This window comes from Seriola dumerili, unplaced genomic scaffold, assembly GCF_002260705.1.
Source record: "Seriola dumerili isolate Sdu_G_001 unplaced genomic scaffold, Sdu_1.0 BDQW01000242.1, whole genome shotgun sequence".
Lineage (NCBI taxonomy): Eukaryota > Metazoa > Chordata > Actinopteri > Carangiformes > Carangidae > Seriola > Seriola dumerili.
In genome coordinates, this window is record NW_019174497.1 from 8131826 (window position 1) to 8148869 (window position 17044).

Here is a 17044-nt window from a genome sequence, read left to right on the forward strand (position 1 = left end):
ACAATGCCATGACGCTCATGTGCTTGAGGGAATAAACAAACATAAAGAAAGAGATATTGTGGTTGTCAGAAAGTTTACAGTAATCTCCTCTGCAGGACCACATGGACTCCACTGTTCGTACTAGTTTTAATGGATTCTTTGAGACTGAGACCAACCTGCTGTTGGGAGAATGGTAACAGGTACAAAGCCTGAAGTGATCAATGAAAAAGCCACTGACTTGAAGTTAAGAAATAAAGATGAGTTTTACATTTGGATTTAAATGCCTCAATAGATTCAGACAGTCTGGTGTCAGCAGGGAGGTTGTTCCAGAGGAAGGGGCATGATAGGAAAAAGCTCTGCAGCCAGCGGACTTCTTTTTAATTCTGGAGACAGACAGGAGCCCGGTATTCTCCAACCGAACAGCATGGGGTGGAGTATAAGGTTTTAGGAGATAAAGCATGTCCATTTAAGATTTTGTATGTCATTAGGGGCAGCTTAAAGTCTGATCTGACATGACATTTTCTGGATTTTGTAAAAATTATAGCTAAGAACCAATTGAAGAATTTTAGTACAAGCACACAGACCAGAAAACAAAAACTGACATGGACAGAAAGACAGATTTAAGCTGTTACATAGGTGGCGGTCTTGGTGATGTTTTTAATGTTGTGATCAAAAGAGAGGGTTAGAGCAAACAACAAGTAACACCTACATTCTTGGTTGTTTACAGTCATCAAGAGTTACTGCTAAGTGATCAAACTGGTGTCTGTGTTGGGCCCCGCCAATAACCAGTATCTCAGTTGTAGACAAGACAAGTAGGCCTCTAATTTGATCATTTGAGAAGGGTTTTACATGCATACATAGCTTAGCATTAGTATAGCAGTGTAAATTAATTCCACGATTGCATATAATTTGGGGAAGGTGAGAGAAAAGCAGATGGCCAAGAAAAGAGACCTGGGGTACTCCATATTTCACTTATTGTAGGGAACACGCTGTGTTCTCTCAGATAACAAAGACTTTAACCATTTGAGGGCCAAGCCAGAGATGTTGGATTTCATTGGAAAATTGGTTTCCAATCGGTCTAGGAATATATTATGATCTGTGATATTGAAACTGAACTGAGATTGAGTAAGAGAAGCACAGAGATGGAGTCTGAATCCATGGTAAGCAGAAGATCATTCACCACTTTAGTAAGTGCAGTTTCAGTGAAGTGTAGTTTCAGGCCCTGGAGGATGAAAAGGCTTAAAAAGATTTCTAGTAAATATGTGGACTTTGGGGAAGGGGTCTCAGACTTTTGGACCTCACCTATGTGTTGATTAAGGAGAGAATAATTCTCCCAGCATAATCCTTGTAGCTAATCAGAGTCGCTGAGAGCTCTCTCAAAGAGAATAGTCTTTCAACCAAATCCCACTGTAAAAACAAATGCTGGAAAATGGTCAGTTCCTTTATATAAGTGTCTCTGATTGAAATTAAAAGTCTTAGTTGGTTGTTTGGTTGAAAGAGCCTATGACTGAAAGTTCATATCTAATATGCCAGGCAGAGAACAAAACAATTTTAAGACTTAGATGTAAAAGCTTGTGACATATCAACAGATGTCAAATGATTCCAAATGACACAAACATGTCAGAAAAAGCTGCCGCTAGCTGTCAAAGAATTTATAAAGGGATCTCATCTCTCATCCTTCAGACTTGTCATGTAGCATCACACATGATTCGCAGTAGGTAGTCACCTTTTCTCCGAAAAAAACTTTACATTTAATTTTATAATTTCGCATTCAGATGACATTGTGGTCTACAGCAATTTGCAGCAAACTAGCTGGGTCTCAAGTTTTTTGCTCCAGGCTTTTTTTGGGGATAGGCTACATGACTGTTGATGGACACACTGGGAAATTGCAGAGATTGAGCCCGTGGCTGTCAAGACACCGAACACTGACAGTCTCCAGCCTCACTGAAGCCTACTGGTTTAGAGGTTGCTACAGTCTGATGACTACAACTGAGATTAGCCTGTTAGCATGTACCACAATGAGGAAGTAAGTATAGAAGTGAACTTTTACATTTCTATTGATGTAAACACACAAATGGATAAACAAGTATAGGTCAAAACTACAGCGTATGGCATCATAGGCCATTTGTATTTTTCCTAGTGTAAGTTGGTTTCAGGTTTTCATCTGTTTGTTTCTCTCCTATTCTCAGTGCTCACATATACAGTATTTTAATACAGCTGAATTCCTAATAAAACTGTTCTCATTTACATGTTTTTCTGTTTCTGTTGCCAGACAATGGAACGAGTTCACACCAAATCATTTTGAAAGAGCAACAACCAATGGGGTAACTCCAACGCTCAGCTGGCTGACAAATATAACCTTTTTAGTCAGTCATGCAGCATTCGGCTGACCAATGGTGTAACTTCATCAGTCAGTCAGTCAGTCAGTCAGTCAGTCAGCAACAGACTTGTTCATAGGGCTAGCCACGCTACTGCTGTCCAAGTTTTTCAATTTACGTTTTATCAAAACAGCTTAAGACCAAAAAACAGAAAGCACAAATACACACATCTGCACACATATGCACACAAAAACAAAAATAAACAGTAAGCCTGAGGTTAAAGAAAAACAAAAGATAATATATTTGCTTAGGAGTTCATTCCATCACTAAGTGTCCCTGGCAGATTTCTACTTCTGCATTCAACATACAAGATTAACGTTTCTATTCATTGTGCTGGCTTTGTATCTTGGACAGTACAAATCAACTCGTAAATTAAGTGTCTGATGAGATTCAAATAATTACAGTAGGCTATACAACAGTTCACACACAACAGCTGCAGACAACGTAGTCCAACAGCAAAGAGAGTGCACTCAAAATATTCTTAATTATTATTAATATATAAATGACAGCCTGAAGAGTGTGTAAACTTGAATCTGTATTTCTGAGAAAGATTTTTTTTTTCTTTTTAATAATTTTTGAGCCTACTCATAATGTGGATCACAGACAGTTAGGACTTACCAAATGTTACAGAGCCTTTTAGCCTCTTTTAACTAATTGTTTTGTTTACAGAACACTGACTGTATGGTCCAGTTTGTCCACAGCAGCCTCAGATTTGTGTTCTTGGCCATTCTCCTCTCACCTCTCATCAACAAGGCATCTCCAGAGAAGCTGACACTCTTTTTGACATCATTCTGAGTAAAAACTCTAGAGACCGTTGTGTGTGAAAAGCCCAGGAGATCAGCACTTTCAGAAATACTCAGTTCAGCCTGTCTGGCACCAACAATCATGCCAGTGTTAAAGTCACTGAGATCAAATTTTTTCCTCATTCTGATGTTTGATGTGAAGATTAACTGAAGCTCCTGACCTGCATCTGTGTGATTTTATATGCTGCACTGCTGCCACATGATTGGTTGACTGGGTAATCGCATTAATAAGGAGATGTACAGGTGTTCCCAATAAAGTGCATGCTGACTATATAGTACAATAGTACTATTCAGATATGCCTTAAACAACTCAAACTGCATCATATTAAATGTTCCATAACACCTGCATATGCTTATTGAATGAAGGGTTGAAGCATGCTTCTATATAGATATATCAAATACATTTAAATTAGATTTGACTTCAGTGTGATTGTTGAAAGCTATTTGATCAAGACGAGTCAGATAGCAGAGAGTGTTTTGGCAAGCTCTCCGTTAGTTTGAAGCTGCTGTCTAGTCAATCAGACTGTGGTGTGCTAAGTAGGTCACACTGTCTATGAGAATAGAGAAACACACACAAGGCGGGAAAAAGGAAGGAAATGATGCTAGGATGGATGGATGAATAAACAGAAAAAAAGATGGCTCAGGTTCAATTTTCCCAATTCTGAATCATCATGAAAACAACAACAAAAATTGTTTCAAAAAGGGATTTTCATGCAAAGTTTCAAAACTCGGTTATAATGGCAAATATTACAGAGTCAGCAGTGCACATTATTTAATGACCTGAAAGCATAAGTCAACTAAACATTCACCTACTACTTGCATGTGGATGTGGGATGTGTACAACAGTCACAAGTTAATGCAGTTTAATTACATTTCTTAGCTACAGTCCATAGGGAGCAAATGCTTTAAGCTTATTCTTTGTAACTTAGTAGTCTACATCATGAGCCAGCCGGTTCACTACTTAATTGGTTGGTTTTTATTTTCTAAATGGAAAATGCCAACATCACTGAAGCACATGACTCGCCACTCTTGGATGAAATACAAATGAAAGACATAATTTTATCCGAAAAGAGAGCTCATGCCAATTACCAACGGAAAGGGAAGAAATTGCCAAACAAATTATGGCAATTAGTGAGTTCTCTACAGATGGGAGGCAACTGAGGAAAAGGAAACATGGGGAGAAAAGTTGGTGGATGAATAATAGGAGCAACCTGATGATCATTACAAATCTGTCACTAAGTTTGACATGGTGTCATGTGTTTGAGGAGGATTTGATTTTTGCAAATGATCATTAGTGAACTGAAGTGACTCACTTTCAGTCAATGTGTCATTTCGCAATATTACAGGGAGCAGTTATTATTTATAGAAACAGAGCTTGCTGGTTAAATAAGTGATGACACATGACGAGGTGTCATATCCAAATATGATAGATGAGGAAGAGTAGAAGATTTCTCTTCACAGAAACTATTGCTTTCTTGTGTGTGACCAAAAAGGTACTGATGTGTTTAATTAACCAATGAGGCAATAAAAATATATTGAAGACTGACTTTTTAGCTCGTGTGTTATCCTTTTAGCATAAAACATAATGAGCTGGATGACAAATATTTGCAAGCTAGCTATTCAAGTCAGCAAAACTATTTCTTCATGGTTATTGTTTACTTACAAGAACAGCGATACCTTATTCATTGTGATGAAAAGGAGGCAGGAGCTCTTATCTTCATGTGCTAAGCTGGGAGTGGGGATGTCAGCTTTCAATATATCCAACTGCCTCTTGGCTTGTCTGTGCATAATGTCGTGCTATAGCGTATTCCATATTAAGAATACAGCAGTGTTGTGTTCAGATGTGTATATATTCAGGGGCCTTTTTTCAGGACATGAATGACAAGATTTTATGTTTTATTTTTTACCATTGGATGTGTCAGTGGTCACGGCAGAAAAATACCCTGTGGGTGTAAAATATGCAGTGTCAAAGTACATGGACTCTTTCAGTGTTATCACAACAACTTGAGTAAGATTTCCCCCTGTGTAATTGGTGAAAGTTTACATAGTCAAAAAGACGTACTGTAAGAAGTACTCTAAAAAGCCCAGCCCACCTTATTAATTTAATATAGAGGGGTGATTGTGTTGTTTATTTATGGTTATTAAATTGGTATTTCTGGTATTCAAACACCTATAACCTTTTTAGGGGACATAATGCAAATTTCAGACAGTGATAGATGACATTGACTGCAGCATAAAACGTTTGTTTGTAGTGTAGATGTCCTAACGTGCTCAAGTTGTAAAAACGTAGCCTGCTTATCTTTTCACATCCTATTATTTTGTTAGTTATGCTATTCTGAGTTAAAGTTTGAGTTTGAACCCTGGAGTGAGTTTCCTGCTAATCTAACAGCCAGCTGTTGTGGAGCTGCCATGAGCTATTGGCAAGCTAACGAGTAAGCCTTGGGACTTTATCAGTTCTCTGTCGAGTGAAAAATCACACTAAAGCAGAGTTAGCGCTTTATGTACGTTGGACTTCAGCAGTTTGGGTGTTAACCCTTCAGCTAGCACCTTGTGGATATCTTCAGCCGCACCTCTGGCGTCGAATGCATGGATGTATTATAAGAACTTGACACGGTGCCATCGCTCTGCCTTGCAGCCAATTCTTCCCAGTGGCCACTCGCAGTATTGCAGCGAACAATCTCCTGTAAAACTGTTGACAGGACACCTCTGGCTGTAAACACAGTAAATTATTAATCATTGTATTGTATATTTTTAAGCAATGGACTTTTAATCTTGAAAATGAAAAATAATCCTGAAAATGCCCATCCCTAGTAGCTTTACTGTTAATGTTTTTTCTTTCTCCTGTTTCATGGTAGCCTCTCCTGAGCAGTCCCAACCTTCATCCCTCATAATTTGTCATACTCATAGGATACAGTCATCATTTCAGATAGCACTTACAGCCAGAGACTGGATACAGAAGCTAAGCAAGAGTTGACACACAAACACCAATGCTTTCTTGTGACACTTATGTTCTTCAATCAGTTCGTTCACAAGGATAAAAAATGGCATAACTGGAGATTGCATATTATATAGTTTGAAGAGATTGTTGAGATCATGATATCACTGTCATGGTCTGACCTTAGGGGACTGTTTCTTATGGACTTACGGACACAGTTTGGACTCTTGGTTTGGACTTTTTTGTTTATTTCCTGTTTTATTTTGTAATCATTTTCCTTGTGTGTCACATGGTTGTTTTACTTCCTGTCTTTGTCCAGTTTCCCTCCATTGTAATTATCTGGCCCTCACTAATGTGCTTCACCTGTGTCCAATCACCCCTGCCTTCCCTTGCGTATTTAAGTCTGTGTCTCACCCTTAGTTTGTCTATATTTGTTGATGCTGTGTTCCCCAAACTCTCCTTGAGTGCCTGTGTTTATTACTGAGCTTTTGCTTTGGATTTTGGATTTCTTGCTTTCCCTGACTGGACTTGCCTCATTCCTTTCAGTAAGATTTTGTATTTTTTTCATTTGTTGTTAAATAAATCCATGAACTAAACCAACCCTGTCTGAGAGTCTGCCTTTGGGTCCTTTGTACCTTAACCCTGACAGTTGATTTATTTTCAGCGTTTAAGTTAACTTTAAATTGCAGTAGACATATTCCTGACATGCTGAATTGTTTTGCATCACGTTTTAAATTGGTGGAATCTATTCTTACCAAGAAATCAGGTGGAGAATGTAGCCTATAGGAAATGGACCTTGGTGTGAAAAGTTCTTGGTGGACAGACGTGTTCTCAATCTAGTTTTCAGATTGATTTAAAATCTAAATTAAATCCAGGGAATTTGACTGATGAATCATCTCAAATCTTGCAGTACATCACCATCCAGATATGTTAAACAAATGCATGCCAGAGGAATTATCACTTTATTCTCCCAGAGACCCAAACTCTAAGACTGCCTATGTGAATTGCACACAGTGATGGTTGTGGTAATATTAAATGCTTTATTGCCCTGTCAGGGCCTTTTGTTTTCCCACTTTCAAATGTTGTTAATGCACATAATGCTTCTCCAGTAAATAATAAAAAAAACTGTTGAAGTCAGGTCAGTTCCAAGTTACTGAAAGTGTTTTGAAATGTACACGGCTGTCATCAGTATTGATAAGAGGGTATTTTCCCATATTGTGTGAGATCAGTTGAAGGACCATCTGGTGAAGACATGCCTGGAGGACCAACTGTCAGACATGAGTCCCAATTTGTCCCAGAGACTGCCCTGAGCAAAGATGAGGGAAAGGATGTGATTGTCTATCACCACTATCAACATGCTCCAAAAGTGAGTCACTCCCATGTTAAAACGTCTTTTACTTTACTTACTTAACAGCAGAAATAAACATGTTTACAGCCTGGTTTAAGAGGGGAAAGGAAAAAAAAAAAGACTTTGGTCTCTAAAGCTAATTTCCTAAATCATGGCAACTGTACCGGGGGTTGAATTTTTATGTAATTCAACCATTTAAATTTTGATTAGACAAGGTTATGTGTATTTTGGGGTGTGGCCACTTTGGGTGACAGGTGGGTGAGCGTATGTTTGCTACAAACCAGCATGCATGAAAGTCTCAGCTCCACGCACGACCCACCTCTGCCCATTTGTGAATTAGCTGGGATTTAGGCAGTCAGGAACTCCCAAACTGGTGACCTCAGAGCAACCCAATCTGAGCTTCAGAAACCTGTGGGTGATGTCACGGGGGTCTATGTTCACTACCAGGACTCAGCTCTATCTCCTGGCTGTTGGAGTCAGGAAGAATCATTCTTGACAGGAATACCACACCTTGCAGGTCAACCTCTTGGTGTTGGCTAACTGTTTAAGGCATTTTTTATTTTTTATTTATTTTTTATTTATTTTTTTGGGCACATCATACCACACCATGCTCCACAACATGTACATGTTTATCCAGACCACTGTGTACGGTACGGATGTTGGCAAAGTCAAGAAGAGTCAGTGTTGCTGAAGTTATGGCAAGGTTGCTTTAGTGCCTGAGGTTTCTCAAGTGTTTTGTTTTTCAGGCTGAGTTAACTAGGTCAAACATGGTTATTAGTTACTTGCCTGAAATGTGTTCAGACTGGATGTGGCTGTGTGTTTGTTAATTTTTCAGAATTAAGGAAACATTTAGTATACTGACAACATGTTGACTCTGTTAATTTAAGCAGTGTAGGAGAGGTGGTGACAGCTAATGTAGATAAGATGGCCACAACATCTGAACCGTTGATGAAGTCCAATAGCAGCACTCAAGATATGTGTGCCACTGCTGTCACACAGACCAGGTGGATTAAGTCACACTACTGTAAATAGTTTTGTTTTATCCATGGAAGATGTGTTTATTGAGATTAATAGTCAGGCTAAAGATGTGGCTGTAGTGCAACACCCTGAAATTCAGAAGCTCAATGAAACAAACTCTTCATAGAGAAATGTGGAAATGTTAAACATGAGAAGATGCTTGGCACAGACAGCAGAAGAAACTAAACTACTGGGACATATGACCGGGTCATTGTGACTAATGTTTGCATGTGTTCCCATTGTAGAAACACTGAAGACAATTTTTCAAAACCCAGAACTTGCAGACATGTTCAAGCCCACGAAAGGTGTGTGTGGAGCACAGGCTCTATATAAAAAATGGGCATAGGCTGCTGGGCTGACAAGTGACGCCAACGCGGAAGTGACTTTAAGTGAAATACTACTGAGGGCCACTAGGGGCTGGCTCTAAAAAAAAAAAAAAAAAAAAAAAAAAAAAAAAAAAACTCTGGCTCCTAAACACGCCCATTCAATAAATTTGGTGTGATTGGCTAAATTCACACCCCTCTCGTTCAGTGTTCTGGTGGTCCATCTGAAAATAATCATCTAATTAATTAGATATTATGCATTAAAAACAGTTATTTTTGGGGGCGTGTCTGTTTGATTGACATGCCTGGTCTGCAATGATTGATAAGCTGAGAGGGAGGCCGGTAGGTCGGTCACCAGGACCAGTCACCGGAGCAGAGCTTGGGTTGTAGGTGCATCATATAGAATCAGTTGTGTTAAATTTATATTATTTTCTCAATATTGTTCGGTGGAGGAGGGATTTCACACAGTTTTGCTGTTATTTAGTTTTAATGAGTTTTCGGGACGCTGTTATTATGGCTCGTTCCTTGGCACTAACAGACTGGAGAGATGATGATATAAAGTTTTTTTTCGGTAAGTAAATGTTTATGTTCTGAATGTCCTACAGTTGGAATGTGTATGATGATCCCTAAAAGCTAGTGCGTTTTTGACCGGAGAAATGGACACAGTCAACATCCAAATTAATATTAGAATTAGAGTTAATGTGAATTACGGATGCACTTTGCTAACCTAGCCAGCTAGCTGATAACTTAGTGTTTGCTATGCTAACCGTACCTGGTCCCAAACATGCAAACATTTGCAGGACAAGGATAAATATAGTTTAACAATTAACTCAGCATCATGTTATCAGAAAAAAATCAGTCGCTGATAGAATTTTCCTACATGCAGCAAAACATTCAGGTTTATCCCATTAACTTATTTTTTGTCTCCTCTTCTCACTGGTATTGTATTGCGTGCAATAAACAATGTATACTAGTACATTATCTTGTAGGGGTTTGTCATTTAATACTGTAAATTCATACACAGGAGTCCTCAACTGAAGCAGTAACTTCTAAAGTGTTTGTCTTTTACTATCATTCAAAGGAATCCACACTGAAAACTGAATGACTGGTGCCAACAGAAGGAGGACCTCATGTATGGACAAAAGAGACTGCATGTACATCCTTAGTATTCAAATGAGCTGTGATGATGAGGATGCCAGAAAACCACTTCCAGTTCAGCTTCCTCTGATGAGAGGACAGACCAGCTGTTTACATTTGTTTGGTTTATTATTCTCTGTCCTCAGTGTTCACAGGTTTGGTTTCTTGCCTTTTACTTCATTCCTACTGTTGTTGATAGATGATAGTAATAACAGAATCTGTTCAGCTCTAGCACAGTCACCATCTTCACAGGTGAAAGTATTGACCAATATAACATCAAAATGGTGTTCAGAAGGAAACAGATGGAACTGACCCACAAGAACTGCAACCTGGAGCAAAACGAGACTCGTAATAGATGTGTGCTGCTGTCACCTTATAGGTATGTATTCACCTAATGCACTCTTTAGTGTGAACTGAAAATTGACAGTTAAAATTTTGAAGCAGTTGTCAGTGTAGTACAGCTCATGTGCATGTACTTTTATTCATAACTTAGTTATTGTCATTGAAAAGGTTTTCCATAAATAAACCTACTGTGATTAAATTGTACTTATCATATTTACCATATGCTTCATGATGAATCTAACAGGACACTTTGGTGAATTAGTGTTTTCATTGAGACACATTAGAAAAACACAAACTGTAATATCTATCTCTAGATACTGTATTGCCACTGTTGAAGGACAGCAATGATTAAAGCCAACATGGACAATCTTGTAATTAATCACAAATTCAGGAAAAACTTACATCAAAGTGTTGTGTGATTACAATACTTTGCATGTTGCTGCTGTTAAAATTCATACCAGACAAGCTCCATGAAAACCATCAGCAAAGCTTCATAAAAAAAAACTTTATTTCACATTAAAACTTCATTAATATCAACAATTTACACCACTGAAGAGGTGTACAAAAGAATGTGTGCATTTTACAATCAACTGTAACTGACAAATAAATACAATATAGTTGTGGATGAAAGTAAAGGTGAACTTAACGGTCACAAAACAAGTTTGCATAATAAAGAGAGGTGGATAAATCTTTTTTAGTAACAAGTAGAAATTATGGTAGAATTGTAAAAATAATACTTCATAGCTAAGTGAGGACAGTGCAACAGTCTGTTGACAGGACTAAGCTATTGCAGCCGTCCATAAGTGATGGAGGTAAGGTGCAAAAAGTCCAGGAGCCGTTATTCATCAGTCTTTGTGTGTGACACAGTTTACATAAAGCAGACTCACAGTCTGAGGGAGAAGCTGTTCTGAAGTCTGTTCATGTTCTGCAGAACCAATTTAAAACAAGGTTAGAACGTTTTACACACTGGTTTTGCAGTTTAATGTTAGCACACATGCTAACTTCAGCTACAATAACATTACAAGTTACTCTTCACATATATATTTGCCAAATGTGGACGTACGCAATTAGTTTCTGGTTTTAACATTGATCTCAAATTGTGACAGCTAACGGTGTTAGCAGCATCTTCACACGGCGCAGCCAGGTGCGTGTTGCCATAGGTGGGCGTAGTTGGTGTTCTCAGGGACACAGGTCAGATCCACCCCTCACTCCTCTCCAGCTCCACCCTCTCATCCAAATATGATTTCTTCTGGCTTGAAAAAAACCAAGATGGTGACGTCCATGAAGCCAAACTTGAGGCTTCAAAACGACAGTTAACAAACCAATGGGTGATGTCACGGAAGGTTTCTCCTTGGTGTGGAGACTTGAGAGATGCCACCTATTTTAATAATAATAATAGTAATACATTTTATTTGGCAGCGCCTTTCAAAGCACTCAAGGACACTTTACATAAGATTAAAAACACAATAAAAATAATAAAAACAACAGACAGTTAAAAAGAAAACAATGAAATTACAGCGAATATGCAGATTGAAACAGATGAGTTTTGAGTCTTGATTTGACCTGGGGTAAAGAAACAATGTTACGGATGTCCGGTGGGAGAGAGTTCCAGAGTTGGGGAGCAGAGTGGCTGAAAGCTCTGCTCCCCATGGTGCTGAGGCGGGCGGATGGTATAAAGAGGTAAAGGGAGGAGGAAGACCGGAGGGAACGAGAGGGGGTGGTAATGCGGAGGAGATCAGCCAGATAGGGGGGGGCGAGGTTATGGATGGCTTTGAAAGTATAGAGAAGGACTTTGAACGTGATACGGAATTTGACTAGGAGCCAGTGGAGCTGCTGTAGGATGGGGGTGATGTGGTGAAAGGAGGGGGGTTCGGGTGATGATACGGGCTGCAGAGTTTTGGACCAGTTGGAGCTTATGGAGGGATTTGTGGGGGATACCGAAGAGGAGTGAATTACAATAATCAATACGCGAGGTGACGAGGGTGTGAACTAGAATGGCAGTGGTGTGAGGGGTGAGAGAGGGGCGGAGACAATTAATGTTTCGTAGATGGAAATATGCAGACCGAGTGATGTTATTAATGTGGGAGTGAAAAGAAAGTGAGCTGTCGAGGATGACACCCAGACTCTTAACCTGTGGGGAGGGGGACACTGTGGAGCTGTCTATGGTGAAGGAAAAACTGTCAGCTTTGGATAAGGAGGATTTGGTGCCGATAATAAGAAGTTCAGTTTTATCACTGTTTAATTTGAGGAAGTTTGCGGTGAACCAGGATTTGATTTCAGAAAGGCAGTGGGTGAGGGAGGAGGGAGGGAGAGTGGAGTTCGGTTTACAGGAAAGATAGAGCTGGGTGTCATCCGCGAAGCAGTGAAAGTGGATACCATATTTACGGAAGATATTGCAGAGGGGGAAGAGGTATATGATGAAGAGGAGGGGCCCCAGGACAGAGCCCTGGGGCGCACCTGAAGTAACGGGGGAGGGCTATGAGGTAAAGGACTTGAGCTAAATGAACTGAGTGCGGCCAGTGAGGTAAGAGTGGAACCAGAGAAGGGGGTGTGAGAGATGCCAATGGAGGAAAGTCTACTGAGGAGGATGGGGTGAGAAACGTTGTCGAAGGCCGCACTCAGATTGAGGAGGATGAGGATGGAAATCAAACCGGAGTCAGATGCCATGACGAGGTCATCTCTGATCTTTATCAGGGCTGTCTCTGTGCTGTGGCGGGGACGGAAAACCGGACTGGAATTGTTCATATAGGCTGTTTTGGGTGAGATGGGTGTGGAGCTGAGAAGCTGAGAAGCAACAGTTTTCTCTAAAATTAAGTCCCCTATTTAAGTCCCCTATCCTCTATAGAAGAAGATGCCTTACAGATTCAGCTCTTTAATGAAAACTTTGAAACTGCAAATCCCTCAGGCTCTAAAAAAACTTCACATAAATTAGGTGCCATATATTTTACATTAAGGAATTTCCCCCAATCTTTAATTCCTGACTAATATTCATGTGTGTACTCTTTTCAAAACTCAGGATGTAAAGTGTTATGGTTTTTACTTGAAACTTGAGACACTTGTTAATGATTTGAAAGTACTCAAGATAGACAGACTTAAGTTTCCCATGTTTAAAGATGCTAGTTTAGGTCAGTGGGGATAAAAACTTGATATTGCTGTCGTTTTTATCTCCTTGGGAAAGATTGTTTTCAAACTGTTGTGAGGATGATCCAGAAGTTGTACTAAGAACTATCAAGATGCACACACAACACTATCATTTGCTGTGCTCATTTGCCCACTTGTCTCTTGTTTGCTTCAGTACTAGGCATTTACTCCTTCCTCTCTTTGCTGCAGAGGTGTCTATGCTTCAATGTCGATCAAATTGTTTAAATCTTAAAGCACCAGTTTGACATCTTGGAAAATGCACTTATTTGCTTTCTTGCCGAGAGTTGGATATGAAGATAGATGCATGTCTGAATTAAAGTTCCTCTCCAGACATGTTTTAATACTCTGCTATGATCAATGGTTTTCCCACTGACACAGTGTTAGTGGTTGTACTAATGCTAACTCTCTCTCTCTCTGTACTGACAAGGTTTCAGGTTCATTTAGCCCCGCCCCCCCATCCCCACAAGTTGCCAGGATTGGTTCCTTAGGTTTGTGACATATGAAACCCTGGCTGTCTGAATCTGTTTTTATGAGACTGTCATTGGTTCACTGCAGTTCAAGGTGGAAACACTCAGTCATGGTGTTGATGATTATTTAACTCATCATATGTCCTATATTATATAAAAAAAACATCACATGGACATGTTAACTGGATTTTAATCAGAATGGTCTTTAACACTGTATTTTCACTATCCTTTCAGAACTCCTACAATCAGTCTCTTACCAAAGCATCACTTCATCATACATCACTCTCATAATATAAGGAACATCAGCCCAGTTCTGCTCATGTGGTGAATTCCTTATGAAGCCAAAGACAATTTCTTTAAGAAAAGCTAGGAAAGTTTACTTTCAAAAGCTTTAAAACATCACACAGACATTAGTCAAAAAGCACCAGAGCTGTATGGCAGATGTATCGGGAGTCCTTTAGCAAGGACAGATTAACTGTCGGCCCAGTAAAGATGGTGACACTTAGTGAGCTCAAAGAAGGTCCAGAGACTGTTTCCAAATTTGGAGCTGTATTGTCAACCAGTGAGTTTACTGCCAAGTGGACTTCATTATCTGTACTGAGGCAGCATTTGTGATGCCTGTGTTTTGTAAGATCAACATTTTTACTGTGAAAGATGACTGTGTGTTGCTCTGTGGAAAACTTTTGATCACTATCACCATGTCTTTAAGGTCAGGCTGTAGACAGGGCTGTGAAGGTGCTACACATACTGTAAATGATCTGTGTTACTTTAAACTATTTGATGTTCAAATGAAGAGAACCACAGAGTCCTCCTTTTATGTTGTTACATATTTCTATTTTATGCAGAACTACAGTGAAGTCAATGTTTACTCATTTAAAGAAGTGCTGGCTATATTTGAAAAAGTATTACTGAAAACAAATTTGGTTGGATGTAATTTGACACTACAAAAATTAAGTGTAAAATTAACACCATTTAGATTTATTTTCACAAACAGTGAGATGTGTCAGAGACACTGTGTAGTGATAATGGGTGTTAGAAAAGCTGCTTTTTCTAGAGTAGATGATCAACACAGAAGCGTTCACTTATCAGTTATTTTATCCTCCAGTCTTGACTTTTAATTATGCGATTAATAATGCAGTTTTAATGAGCATTGGAATTTAACTTAATCAGAGATGATTCTTAATCACTAAATTATCAACACGTCTGAGAATATTTACACTCTCCAGAGTTATCTAACCTCTAGTGTTATGTTCAAGTAACAAAATACTACATATAACAATATAACAAATAACAATATATATATATATATATGTTAACCCTTTTTACTGTATTCAGAGTTAATTTAACACCAGTTCTGAACGGGACCAAATACACACAGGCAAGTGTTACTTTAATAATGCAAATTTTACTGTGCAGGTGGTTTTGTTGTGTGGGAATGGACCAGCTTGTTTTTCAAATTGCAATAATCTTTAAAGGTGACGAAGTACAGAGCTGATTTCATGATATACATGTGTCATGTCTGAGGATATTACAATGTTTTCAGATAATTTACTATTCAGTGGAGAATGTAATATTTATGTACAGTTATTGCTCTTGCCGTGGGTCACATCAGCAAGTTAATTGAGTTGTTATGCTGTTTCATAGTGAAAGAAAGATAATTAGTAGTAGAGTTAATATACGCTCACCAAGCACTTTAGGAACAGGTTATTCAATCAAATATTCATGCACTTATCCGATCAGCCAGTCATTTGGCAGCAGTGCAATATATACGATCCTGCAGATACAGGTCTGGTGCTTCAGTTCATGTTCACATCAAACTTCAGAATGAAGAAAAAAATGTGATATCAGTGATTTTGACAGTGACATGATTGTTGGTGTCAGATCTCCACAACATGCAGCCAAAAAAAGCGAGAGAGAGGTCAGAGGAGAATGGACAGATTGGTTGGAGCTGATAGAAAGACTACAGTCACTCAGATAACCACTCTTTGCACTCTTTACCCCACCCCACACACACACAATGCTTGTTCTATACACCGCGGTTCATCAACACACATACACACACACCAATGCGACATCATTGGGGGCAATTTAGGGCTCAGTCTCTTGCCCAAGGACAATTCAACATGTGGACTGGACGAAACAGGGATTGAACCACCAACCTTCTGATTAGTGAACGACACAGTCTAACCCCCCAGCCACAGCTAGTTTCTAACAATGTTTGTAAGAACGGCAAGATCCCATCAGGATCTTTCTTGGCGATGACAGGCAGCATCCAAACCCATTTCCTCAGGTATGCACGTGATCCGCCCTTCTCTTGTGTCACTGGTCAATCCTGCACTTAACAAGTGCTCTGATTGGCTCGGTTGTTTCTCCAACAGGGGAAACTGCTTTTCACCAGAACAGTGCCAGACATAGGATTCTACAAAGGAGTATTAGGACCATGGATGAGAAAAAAACGTTGAGACTAAAGTTGAACTGATTCAGAAGAGGAAGATTTTCTTTTATTTTGCATTTCGAAAATAAGGTCACCTCCCACTGTCATTTTACATGCTTCTGTCAGCACACAGTCACTCCGGGCATCCTCTTAAGTGCGCAAAGGATGTGATGAAGTAGTCTGCTATTACTTTGGGGTTGTTGATAGTTTTGTAGGCCTCCGTCTACACTACATAGTGACTAAAACCATCAATACAACCATTGATAGCAATGCCGTATGGCTTCAGCTTATTGTACGAATCCATGTGCCACAGTGCGTTGGGACCTTTGTAATGCCGGCATCCTAGACTCCATGCTCGCCTGAGCTCCACACCTACAGGATCAAACAACTTGATCAGTCGCCTTATCGTGTATCGTGAACAACACATCCCCTCTGAATTGCACGCAGGTGTAAACAACGATATCCTTGCATTTGTCCATTAACAGCTATATCAGTTTGCACGAATGCGGCCACCTCTTCCAAGCTTGTGTGGTTTTTACTTCTGAACAGATGCAATTTTTGGCACAATCTCCTAAAAGTCCTAATGCTGACAACTACACTGTTTATGAGTCAAAAGAGAAAGAATTTCTTTGTTGCTAAAGCCGGTTCTGAAGTACAATTTCACCAGTTCATCTATGCAAGGCATTTTGTAGAGGCAGTCATAGGCGCTGGTCGATATCGTCTGAAAAGATCGACTTTAA